This window comes from Globicephala melas, chromosome 8 (genome assembly GCF_963455315.2).
Source record: "Globicephala melas chromosome 8, mGloMel1.2, whole genome shotgun sequence".
NCBI lineage: Eukaryota > Metazoa > Chordata > Mammalia > Artiodactyla > Delphinidae > Globicephala > Globicephala melas.
Genome location: NC_083321.1, coordinates 89,371,067 through 89,380,294, shown reverse-complemented (window position 1 = coordinate 89,380,294; position 9,228 = coordinate 89,371,067). Strand labels below are relative to the sequence as shown.

Sequence of the window (9,228 nt, the reverse complement as noted above, 5' to 3'; positions counted from 1 at the left end):
TATGCAGGGATTCTTTTATAATTTTTTTCTCAGAAAATAGCTTTTGGCTTTGTTTACTCTCCTAATTTTTTGTTGTTGTTTTCCATTACATTCATTTAAACGTTTATCTTTATTAATTATTTTTCTATACATTTTTGGTTTATTTTGTTATCATATCCTCTAATTTTATTAGTTGATTTATTTTTAATTTAATTAATAATAAAAGGGGAAATTTAAGACCATTAAAATTTCTGTGAATAGATTTAGCCCTGTTGGATAAGTTTTGATACATAATATTTTCTTTCCAATTATTTCCTATTTATAATTTAAATGTAGTCATTATTTAAGAAAGTAACAATTGTATCTGAAATCATAAACACAAAATTGTACCTTACTTTCAGTTAGTTGTTATATTGCTAGGGTTTTATCCTTTTTATCCTTGTTACTTTTTCTCTACTTGATTTGTCAGATTTATAAGAAATGTATTAAAACCTTCTACTGTTTTTATTAATATTTCTTACTTTTAGAAGGGCTTAAAAATTTATGATTTGGCTGCTGTGATGATTAATTATATGTGTCAATATGATTGGCCATAGAGTGCTCAGATTAAACATTACTTCTAGGTGTGTCTGTGAGGGTGTTTGTGAATGAGATTAGTGTTTGAATCAATGGACTAAGTAGATTACCATCCCTAGTGTGGGGCATTATCCAATCTGTTGAGAGCCTGAATAGAACAACAGGCAGAGGAGGGAAGAATTCATCCTTTTTTGTCCAAATTCACTGGACATCTCATCTCATCTTCTCTGGCCCTCTGACTACAATTTACAACATTGGTTCCCCTGGTTCTCAGGCCTTCAAACTTGGACTGAATTTTAACACTGGCTTTCCTGGGTCTCCAGCTTGCAGATGACAGATCGTGGGACTTCCCAGCCTCCATAATTGTGTGAACTAATATACATATTAATTCTGTTTATCTATGTATTTTATCTATCTATCTATCTATCTATCTATCTATCTATCTATCTATCTATATATATATCTATCTCAGGTCAGGACCTGTGTCCACAGTGGAAGGAGGGGGATTACATGGGCTGAGAGATTTTCCCTAATGAGTGAGCTGTTTGAAGCACATAATGGGCACCCCAGCGCTCAGGTCTGACACCAGGAAGGTAAGTCCCTTTGGCTTGTTTGCAAACCAGGGACTTACAGGAGGGGCTGTAGGAAACCTACACTCTGCTTGTGAAGAGTGCACACATCTTGCTTACTTCTGGGGATGAGGTGGAGGAAGGAGACTGAAACAGCTTAGGGATCTGGCCAGTTTCTCATAACTGCCCCAGCATGAGTCCCAGCCCACTCTGAGCACCCACTCAAGCACCTCTGGCTTCAGCACAGCTCCACACTAGGAAGAAGCTCTGGCTCACACTTGACTCTGACTCCAGCCCCTCCATCTCCAGCCACACCTCCCAACAAAGTGGTAACTGCCAGCACACCCTGGGTGAAGATGTGACCTTTGGTCACTTCAGATCCAGCTCTCCCACTAAAGCCACTGTGCACATATAGACCACATAGGGATGCTCCCACATAAGGACACCTCTTCAAGACAAGGATAGATAATGGTTTTACCTAATTTAATAGAGACAGAGAAAGTTAAGCAAAATGAGAACACAGAGGAATTTGTTCCAAATGAGAGAACAAGAAAAAGACCCTGATAAAATAACTAATGAAACAGAGATAAATAATTTACCAGATAAAGATTTCAAAGCATTAATAATAAGAATGCTAATTGAACTAAGGAAAAGAATAGATGAACACAGTGATGATTTTAACAGGGAACTAGAAAATATGAAAAAGAATGAGTCAGAGCTGAAAAATATAATACCTGAAATGAAAAACAAACTAGGAGGAAATAAACAGCAGACTGGAGATACAGAAGAATGCATAAGTGATCTGGAAGTTAGAATAATGGAAGTCACCCAGCAGAGCAGCAAAAAGAAAAACAAATGAAGAGAATGAGAATAGGTCAAGGAATCTCTGGAACAACATTAAATGTACTCACATCTGCATTATAGGTTCTCAGAAGGCAAAGAGAGAGAGAAAGGGGTTGAAAATGTATTTGATGAAATTATGGCTGAAAAGTTCCTGAATCTGAGGAAGGAAACAGATATCCAGATACAGGAACCACAGAGAGTTCCAAACAAGATGAACCCAAGACATATCGTAATTAAAATGGCAGAAGTTAAAGATAAATAAAGAATTCTAAAGGCAGTAAGAAATTGTCCATCGACAGATGAGTGGATAAAGAAGATGTGGCATATATATATACAATGGAATATTACTCAGCCATAAAAAGAAACGAAATTGAGTTATTTGTAGTGAGGTGGATGGACCTAGAGTCTGTCATACAGAGTGAAGTAAGTCAGAAAGAGAAAAACAAATACCATACGCTAACACATATATATGGAACCTAAGAAAGAAAGAAAAAAAAAGGTCATGAAGAACCTAGGGGCAAGATGGGAATAAAGACACAGACCTACTAGAGAGTGGAATTGAGGATATGAGGAGGGGGAAGGGTAAGCTGTGACAAAGTGAGAGAGTGGCATGGATATATATACACTACCAAACCTAAAATAGATAGCTAGTGGGAAGCAGCCGCATAGCACAGGGAGATCAGCTCGGGGCTTTGTGACCACCTAGAGGGGTGGGATAGGGAGGTTTGGGAGGGAGGGAGACGCAAGAGGGAAGAGATATGGGGACATATGTATATGTATAACTGATTCACTTTGTTATAAAGCAGAAACTAACACGCCATTGTAAAGCAATTATACTCCAATAAAGATGTTAAAAAAATACTATTGAAAACTTAAAAAAAAAGAAAGTGAAAACATATGGATTAATCATCATCTTTGAAAATGTTTCTAAATAAAATCTTCTTGAATCAATATCAATCTAAATTAAGATGGGAAGCAACTGATGAAAATATACGGAGACAAGTTATTACCACTTTGAGTTCAAGATAACCTTCATTTTCACTTTTATATAGGATAGCGTATACAGAACTCTATGGAGAAAGTCTATAGAGAAGAACAATTTTGTCTAAAAATAAGTAGAATTTGTCTTTTTAGCTTAAGTGTAACATATCAACATCGAGTTAATTAATCAATACTAAGTAAAAAAAAAAAAAATTGTTTCCAAAACACACAGTCTGTATGAGAAGACCCGAATAGATATTTTTCCAAAGAAGACATATAGATGGCCAAACAGGCAGATGAAAAGATGCTCAACTTTGCTAATCATCAGGCACATGCAAATCCAAACCACAATAATATATCACCTCGCACCTGTCAGAATGGCTATCTTTAAAAAGACCACAAGTAACAAATGTTGATGAGGATGGGGAGAAAAGGGGACCCTAGTACACTATGGCTAGGTATGTAAATTGGTTCAGCTACCATGGAAAACAGTATTGAGATTCCTCAAAAAACTAAAATAGAGCTACCATATGATCCAGAAATTCCACTCCTGGGTACATATCTGAAGAAAATAAAAACACTAATTCGAAAAGATACATGTACCCCAATGTTCATAGCAGCATTATTTACAATAGCCAAGATATGGAAGCAACTGAAGGAATGGATAAAGAAGATGTGATAGATCTAGATCTAGATCTGTATATCTATCTATCTATCTATCTATCTATCTATCTATCTATCTATCTATCTAATGGAATATTACTCAGCCACAAAAAAAAGAAAATTTGCCATTTGCAACAGCACTGATGGACCTGGAGGGTATTATGCTTACTGAAGTAAGTCAGACAGAGAAAGACAAATACTGTATGGTGTCACCTATATATAGAATCTAAAAAGTAATCAAATAATGAATATAACAAAACAAAAACAGACTCACGGATATAGAGAACAAGCTAGTGGCTACCAGTGGGGAGAGGGAAAGGAGGAGGACCAAGATAGGGGTAGGGGATAAAGAGGTACAAACTACTATGCATAAAATAAATAAGCTACAGGATATATTGTATAGCGCATGGAATATAACCAGTATTTTATAATTTTAAATGGAGTATAATCTATAAAAATATTGAATCACTATGTTATACACCTGACACTAATATAATATTGCAAATCAACTGTACTTCAATTAAAAAAGAGATATCCACTATATTTTCCTTGGTTTAATTTCTGCTTATTCTCTTTTCCTCTCATTAATTGTGATGTTTTATTATGCTTTCTGATTATCTTGTTGATTACCTTCCCATTCCTAACAGTCAGAATTATACTGATCATTTACATCAAAATTCTGTTCTCATTATTGTCATAATCTTGCACAGCCTTTCTCCCAAGATGAGCCCTAGTGGTCTATATTATAGCTATTGATATAATTCTGCTGCCTTCTAATTGCAGCGTTGCAGATGAGAAATCCAAGGTTAGTCTGATTCTCTTTCATGTGTGTTTCCTTCTTCTCCCTTCCCCCTGCTTTCTGTTTGACAGCTTTCAATATTTTTGTCTTTACCCTTTGAGAAGATTCAATATCATAATTTAGGAATTTCACTAGGATATTTCTAGGTGTGTGTTTATTTTCATCAGTTCTCACTTAGTTTTTTTTAAATGTCATTTCAATCTTCAATTTCAAGTCTATCTGGAACTCAGGAGAAACAGTGTTTTCCATTTGTTCCCCCTCTTTCCTTCCAGATATCCTATTCTTTGCTTATTATGTTTCTTGGATCTTTATCCAATTTGATTATCTTTTCCTTTTTTTATTTTGTTTTGTGCCTTGGCTTGCTTTTATGAGGCATTTCTCTTGATTTTCTAGATCTCCAATGTGATTCTCAATTGTAACTATATTGTTTCTCAGTTTACCTATTTTATCTATTAAATATAGAGGTTTTGTTTTGTTTTCAGCTTCTGAAAGTCCCTTGGTGCTGAAACTGCATCTTTTTTGAGAGTTCTCACCAGCTTTTAAAATTAATATTCTCATATGCTCTTCCAACAGCCCTCCTTCAGTGGGAACCACCTGCTCTACACCTCCTATTTAGTCATTCCGCCTTAAGATTCCAGAGTTCCCTTAAGTGATTTGTAATTTTGCTTTGCCTTTTTATGGTTTGTGACCCCTTCAGCCCCATATAGAGCAGGTTGTTTGCATTTCTTCTAGCGGTGTCAAAATGATAGGTGATAGAACATACAATGATTTTTGCTTTTCTGAACAAGAGATGATTGAACTGGCAACTATCACCCCTCTGTTGATTTTCTAGAAGAATATTTCCCTGCTCTTAGGTCTACCAACAGAAGGTACTTGGAGAAATTCCACCTGTGCAGTTCCCTTCCTGGACCTCTAGAAGTAGCAGGATCAGGCAGATCCTCCTTTCTAGAATCGCACAATGCAGAAGGTTAAAGCCTCTCTTTATCCCCCTTTCTCCCTTGATAACCATAAATTTGTTTTCTACATCTGGGATAAATAGGGAGATTGGGATTGACATATACACACTACAAATATAAAATAGATAACTAATAAGGACCAACTGTATAGTACAGGGAACTCTACTCAATACTCTGTAATGACCTATATGGGAAAGGAATCTTAAAAAGAGTGGATATATGTATACATATAACTGATTCACTTTGCTGTACAGCAGAAACTAACACAACATTGTAAATCAACTATACTCCAATAAAAATTAATTAAAAAAAAGCCTCTCTTCAAGCAGTTCACAGCCTTCTGCTGGCTAAGTTCCCCCTACTTTTCCAAAAACCACAAAAATACCCAACTTCTTCCCAGGCCTGAGGAAATGAAAATCTATTCCTCTGGAACCTTGGCTCTTGCTTGGATCTAAGGATAATAAAGGCCACTCTCTCTCCTCACAATCCCTGAGATCTCTAATGTGCCCTCCAGATGCCACCAGTTTAGCTGCCTTGGGCGTGGTATCATTGCATACTGTTTCAGGTAGCTGTAGCTATTTCATTTTCAATGCTATATAGTATTCCATTGATGAGTATAATTTATTCATTATACAGTTGAAAGACTTTGGGGTTATTTCCAATTTGGGGCCACTGTAAACAATTCTCTGCAAATATTCCTATAGGTGTTTCCTGGTGCGCATGAGCAGGCATTTTTCTACAGCAGGGCAGTCTGCTACTCCTAGGGTGCTCTAAGACCTTTTCAGGGGTTCATGAGGTCAAAACTTTTTATAAGACATGATTTGCTTTTTCTCACTGAGTTTACATTTGCACCAATAGTACAAAAGCAATGGTGGTAAAACTACTTAACATGAATCAAGGTAGTGGCACTATACTGCACTAGTAGTCATTGTATTATTCATCACAAGGTACCACAGTTGAAAAAAAAAGCCAGTTCCCTTGAAGAATGCCTGTATAAGTAGGAAAAATTACTAATTGTATTAAACCTTGATTCTTGAGTAAATATCTTTTTAATATTCTGTGTAGCATTGAAAAAAATATCAAGTATATAGGAAATATTTAAGAAGGGCAAAACTTCTACAAGGAAAACTCTGTAACTTCACAGAAGGACATTGAATAAGACAAATAGATGGAGAAATATACCACATCCATTAGAAGGCTCAATATTGTAAAGATGTTAATTCTCCCAAAGTTTATTCAAAGATTCAATGCACAGAGATTGCTGACATTGTTTTACATTTTTGCAAAACTCTTTAACATCTGGCTTGATGGAAGATAGCAGGATTCCTAGGTACTTGATAGTTTTTGATGCTGTAATAAAAAGGATCTTTCACAAATTTTCTCTTAGTGGCTGATACACAAGAATATCATTGTTTAAAAAAATATTAGCTTTGTACCCAGCTAATGTACTAAAGTTTCTTTTTTTATTAGTAATTAATTTATTTATTTATTAATTTATTTTTGGCTGTGTTGGGTCTTCATTTCTGTGAGAGGGCTTTCTCTAGTTGTGGCAAGCAGGGGCCACTCTTCATCGCGGTGCACGGGCCTCTTACTATCGTGGCCTCTCGTGTTGCAGAGCACAGGCTCCAGATGCGCAGGCTCAGTAGTTGTGGCTCACGGGCCTAGTTGCTCCGTGGCATGTGCGATCTTCCCAGACCAGGGCTCAAACCTGTGTCCCCTGCATTGGCAGGCAGATTCTCAACCAATGTGCCACCAGGGAAGCCCTAAAGTTTCTTATTAATGCTAATAGTTTAATTGTAGATTTTTCCAGATTTTCTAGGTACACAATAATTTCACCAGTGAACTGTGGCAGTCTTATTTCTTCATTTATGATCTTTGTACCTTGCATTTATTTTTCTTACCTTAATGCACTGGGGAGGATCTCTACTACAATGTCAGACTGCAATTGTTATATCAGGCATCATTTTCTTTTTTGTCATTTTATAGATATTCTCTACCACATCAGGAAGGATGTCCTGTTCAGAGAGTCCTGAGCTGCACCACTGCCACCACCATCTTAGTTACTATCACACTCCGGAGGAGCCACAGCTGCTACAGCTGGACCCAGTCACCATCACCACACCCATGAGCAGCCAGGCGAGACCCAGCACCGCACAGTCTGGCTCTCAGTGATGCCCATACCAAACCCCGCACCTGGAGCAGTGGGTGAAGGGAGCAGTGGCCCCAGCAGCCTCATCTAGGAGGCACCAAGAAAGTCATCACAATGAGGGTTTTGGGAAAAGTAAAAAAAGCTCAATATAAGAAACAGATATGGTTTCATCAACAGGAAGATGTTTTTGCACACCAGAATGCCAGAAAGGAAATCCCAGGAATTACCTTTGCAGTGTAAGATGTGGAGAGACTGGAGTTTGATGTTGTTGAAGGGGAAAAGGATGCAGAAGCAGCAGATGTTACAGGTCCTGGTGGAATTCCAGAGCAAGGCAGTAGCAGAGCGTAAACAGTGCTTATAGACCCTACACGTGTGGTAGGGATCCGCCACATGATTACCAGCAGAATTTTCAGAAGAGTGAGAGTGGAAAGAAAGGGATTGAAGAGGGCTCCGGAAGGCCGGGCCCAGCAGCACCATCCCTACCGCAGGCACCCTACAGAGACCCTATGGGCACCCCATACAGTAGCCCTGTGCAGGGAGAAGGGAGGAGGGTGCTGAGAACTAGAGTGTAGGAGAACAAGGTAGACCCGTGAGACAGAACACGTATCAGGTTATTGACGGTGATTCTGCAGGGGCTCTTCTCGCAGAAGACAGCCTACAGAGGATAGCAATGAAGAAGATAAAGGAAATCAAGAAGAGGAGACCCCAGGTCAGCAGACACCTCAACATCTATTCCACAGAAGACGCCCAGAAAACCCACTACCGCAAGGTGGCAAAGAGCTCAAAGCAGCTGAGAGTTGGACTGCTCCTGAGGCCGAGCAGGCCATGGCTGGGTAAACGGGGCTTGCCATCTCTACCATTACCAGATTTAGTCATCCGAGGAGAGGAAATGAGTATGAAGTTCCAGCAATAAGAATGAACGAAAATGGGAGAAGACCGTGAGTGCTTGCTCTTTGCCTGTTGACTGGATAGCTAGAACCATCTGCAATATCTGTGCAGCTTATGGCTTTTCTTATGTTTATCTAAAGATGTCTCTTTCTGGTTAATGACAAATGTGGGTTTTTTTAAAGCCTGTTTTTTCTCAGTATATCTTTAGAGGTTTTAAAATGGTTTTATATCTGGTCAAGTTGAGATTTATAAGAACTCATTTTAATCTTTTTTTAATTTACTTTTTAAAATTGAAGTATAGCTGATTTACAATGTTGTGGTAGTTTCTGGTGTATGGCAAAGTCATTCAGATATATATAGATATGTGTGTGTATATGTGTGTGTGTACATATATATATATATTCTTTTCCATTATAGTTTATTACAAGATATTGAATAGAATTCCCTGAGCTATACAGTAGGACCTTGTTTTTTTTCTATTTTATAAATATATAGTACTGTGTAGTACATATAGTACATATATATGTACTATATATATATATCTTTTTCTATTTTATAAATATATAGTACTGTGTATCTGCTAATCTCAAACTCCTAATGTACACCCCCCCTTTCTTCTTTGGTAACCCTAAGTTTGTTTTCTATGTCTGTGAGTCTGTTTCTGTTTTGTAAATAAGTTCATTTATATCATATTTTAGATTCCACATATAAGTGATATTATATTATATTTTTCTTTCACGGTCTGATTTACTTCACTTAGAAGGACAATCTCTAGGTCCATCCATTTGCTGCAAATGGCATTATTTCATTCTTTTTTATAGCTGG

General features: G+C 37.4%; 1 pseudogene; it reads left to right on the top strand.

Annotated features, from left to right (window-relative positions):
- The first annotated feature begins 7,376 nt into the window (after positions 1-7,376).
- On the top strand, positions 7,377-8,352 carry LOC115844751 (Y-box-binding protein 1 pseudogene; annotated as a pseudogene).
- The last annotated feature ends 876 nt before the right edge of the window (positions 8,353-9,228 follow it).